We start from the raw sequence: 4,233 nt of genomic DNA on the forward strand, positions 1-4,233 counted from the left end.
AGAGAATCTTGCACCACCTATCTACAGATCCATGATGGATAGCGCTTTGCCATCCATCAAAAATGCCAGACCAAGCATCATCAGGCCAACAATAGCAGCAAACCAGTTTGAAATAAAGCCTGCTATTATTCAAATGATGCAAAACACAGTCCAGTTTGGTGGGATGACAATAGATGATCCATATGCTCACCTGAAAAATTTTCTAGAAATCTGTGATACTTTTAAGATGCAGGGAGTTTCTGATGACGCTATTCGTTTGCGTTTATTCCCTTTTTCTTTAAGAGATAAAGCTAAAGCATGGCTAACCAATCTACCTACAGGGTCCATCACTACTTGGGATGATCTAGCAAAGGCCTTCCTCACTAAATACTTCCCACCGTCCAAATCAATGAAACTCAGAGCTGACATTACAACATTTGCTCAAGGTGAACAGGAAACACTCTATGAAGCATGAGAGCGTTACAAAGATCTACTAAGGAGATGCCCACATCACCAACTACCAAACGATCTTGTGGTACAAACTTTTTATTATGGTCTTCCTCACTCAAATCGTACCATGTTAGATGCAGCTGCAGGTGGAAATCTGTTATGAAAATCACTAGAGGACGGATATGAGTTAATTGAGGAGATGGCATCCAGTAGCTATCATCCTCAATTATAAAGGAATGCAGTCAGAAGACCCGCAGGAATGCATCAAGTTGATGCATTCACTTCAGTAGCCGCTCAGCTAGAGGTTATGAATAAGAGGATAGAAGAGCTAACTCTAGGACAGTCTGCGATGCGTATTCAAGAGGTGTGGTATGAGAAATGTGGTGCTGAACACTTCATGAAAGATTGTCAAACTGGCAATCCGTCATTTCAGCCAGATGGAGGAATGGTAAACCATGTAGGAAATCAGAATCGCTCCAGGAATGATCCATTCTCCAACACCTATAATCCAGGGTGGAGAAAGCATCCAAATTTCTCATGGGGTGGACAGAACAATAAACCATATGGGAATCAGAACTACGGCAGACAGCCTCAAGAGGAGAAATCGAGTTTAGAGCAGATGATGCAGCAATTCATATCATCTACTGAAACCCGGATGCAGAATCAAGATGCCTCGATAAAGAATCTGGAGAATCAGATAGGGCAATTGGCCAAAACAATGTCCAGCAAATATCAGGGTACCTTGCCGAGTGACACGGAGAAGAATCCAAAGGAGCAAGTAAAAGCAATTGAACTGAGGAGTGGAAAGACAGTAGAGCCTGCACCACAGATCGAGAAAGAGCCAGAATTGGCTACATCAGAAAAAATTTCAGGTAAGTCATCTATCCCAACACTTTCACCCACTTCACAAGCAAAAATTGTTGTGCCACCACCTTTTCCTGCAGCTCTGAAGAAGGCAAAACTAGATTCTTAGTTTGGAAAATTCCTGGAAGTATTCAAGAAATTGAATATTAATATTCCCTTTGCCGATGCACTAATGCAAATGCCAAGCTATGCGAAGTTCTTGAAGGAGATCCTCTCCAACAAGAGGAAACTGGAGGAGCATGCAATGATTAGTCTGACTGAGAATTGCTCAGCACTGGTGCAAAATAAAATCCCATTAAAGCAAAAAGATCCAGGGAGTTTCTCTATCCCTTGTGTTATTAATGATATTCAATTTCATAAAGCTTTATGTGATTTGGGTGCTAGTATAAATCTAATGCCTTACTCTGTATTTAGGAAACTGAGCTTGGGAGAACCAAAGTCCACCACAATGTCGTTATAACTGGCGGACAGGTCCATCAAATAACCACGGGGGATAATCGAGGACGTGCTTGTAAAAGTGGACAAATTCATCTTTCCCATGGACTTCGTGGTGCTAGATATGGAAGAGAATTTGGACATGCCACTCATCTTGGGTAGACCTTTCCTGGCAACAGGAAATGCACTAATAGATGTCCAGAAGGGAGAGTTGCTGTTGAGAGTGGGAGAAGAGAAAATTTCGTTTGACGTTTTTAATGATTTAAAATTTTCTCAAAATAATGAAGAATGTTTTCAACTGGATATAGTGGACTCACTGTTATTTGATTATGTGCAGGATACTTTTCAGGAACCATTAGAAGTTGCACTTATATCTGAGCATGTGGACGATCTCAGTGGCGGAATTGAAGAGATGACTACATATTTGAATGACAACCAGTCATGGAGAAGAGGTGGAAAGTTTAAACTTGAAGACCTTGGTGACCGGAAGGATTTAGTCCTCCAAAAACCAAGCCTTGAGGAACCACCTACTGTGGAATTGAAACCATTACCTGTCCATCTCAAATATGTGTTTTTAGGTGAGAATGATAAGTTACCTGTCATAATATCTTCTTCTTTGACAGGTGAGATGGAGGCCAGACTAATGAAGGTGCTCAAGAAACACAAGAGTTTGTTTGCCTAGAAAGTGGCGGATATCAAAGGAATCAATCCATCCATATGCATGCAAAAGATTTTAATGGAAGAGAGCATCAAACCATTGGTCCAACCACAAAGAAGATTGAATCCGAAAATGCAGGAAGTTGTAAAAGCTGAAACAATCAAACTTCTGGATGCAGGTATCATTTATCCTATATCTGATAGCCCATGGGTGAGTTCGGTGCAATGTGTACCAAAGAAGGGGGGTACTGTCATACAAAATGAGAATAATGAACTGATATCCACTAGAACAGTTACAGGTTGGAGTGTGTGCATAGACTATAGAAAACTAAATGACGCAACCCGTAAGGATCATTTTCCCCTCCCCTTCATTGATCAAATGCTAGAGAGACTGGCTGGGTATGAGTTTTACTATTTTTTAGATGGGCATTCAGGATACAATCAAATAGACATTGCACCTGAAGACGAGGATAAAACGACTTTCACTTGCCCATATGGTATGTTTGCCTATAGACGTATGCTTTTTGGGTTGTGTAACGCTCCTGCTACTTTTCAGAGGTGCATGACTGCCATTTTTCATGATATGGTCGAAATTTTTTTAGAAATTTTCATGGATGATTTCTCTATTTTCGATAAATCTTTTGATGCATGTCTGCATAACTTGAATTCTGTTTTAATGAGATGCGAGAAGACAAATTTGGTGCTGAACTGGGAGAAGTGACAATATCATGGTGACAGAAGGTATAGTATTGGGTCACCGAATTTCTGAGTAGGGGATCGAGGCGGATAGGGCCAAGGTGCACGTTATTCAAAATTTGCCTCCACCTACAACAGTCAAGGGAGTCAGAAGTTTCCTAGGCTATGCCGATTTCCATCGGCAGTTTATTAAGGATTTTTCAAAAATTGTCAAACCTCTTTCTTCTTTGCTAATGAAAGATGCCCCTTTTGACTTTGATTCAAATTGTTTAGAGGTCTTTGAAGTGTTGAGAGAAAGACTGGTGACTGCACCAATACTGGCATCACCGAACTGGGATCTCCCATTTGAGGTAATGTGCGATGCAAGTGACTCTGCTGTTGGCGCGGTGCTTGGACAATGAATAGACAAGGTATTCCGAACTATCTACTACGCTAGCAAGACTCTAAATGAAACTCAACTAAATTATGTCACCACTGAAAAAGAGTTGCTAGCTGTAGTATTTGCACTGGACAAATTTCATTCATACCTTGTGCTTTCCAAAATCACAGTATACACAGATCACTCTGCTATTAAGCACTTGTTGACGAAGAAAGATGCCAAACCTAGACTGATTAGATGGATCTTACTTTTGCAAGAATTTGATTTAGAGATCAGGGATAAGAAGGGTGTTGAAAATGTAGTAGCTGATCATCTGTCTAGATTAGAATGCATTACTGATGGTGCACAAACTGAAACAGAGGACATAGATGATTGGTTCCTTGATGAAAAACTTTTTGCCATAGAAAGTTCACCATGGTATGCAAATTTGGATAATTATCTGGTCACAAGCACACTCCCACATAATCTGTCTTTCCATCAAAAGAAAAAAAATTTATCAGATGTAAAACATTATTTTTGGGAGGAACCTTTTTTTTAAAAAAACATGTGCTGACTCGATGATTCGGAGATGTGTGGCGGAAGGAGAAATGCAAAGCATCCTCAGTCATTGTCATAATCGTGAGGTAGGTGGCCATGCTGGGCCAGTCAAAACAGCAGCAAAGGTACTTGAATGTGGGTTCTATTGTCCCAATCTCTTTAAGGATGCGCGCTTGTTTGTCTTAGCTTATGATAGATGTCAGCGGACAGGTAATATCTCAAACCGAAATGAAATG

General features: G+C 40.5%; 1 non-coding gene across 1 annotated transcript; it reads right to left on the reverse strand.

Moving 5' to 3' along the window:
* Positions 1–391: 391 nt before the first annotated feature.
* On the reverse strand, positions 392–498 carry LOC140870011 (small nucleolar RNA R71). The gene has a single exon (XR_012146997.1). It is a non-coding gene; the product is annotated as a small nucleolar RNA R71 (small nucleolar RNA).
* Between the last annotated feature and the right edge of the window lie 3,735 nt (positions 499–4,233).

This window comes from Henckelia pumila, chromosome 4 (genome assembly GCF_033568475.1).
Source record: "Henckelia pumila isolate YLH828 chromosome 4, ASM3356847v2, whole genome shotgun sequence".
NCBI lineage: Eukaryota > Viridiplantae > Streptophyta > Magnoliopsida > Lamiales > Gesneriaceae > Henckelia > Henckelia pumila.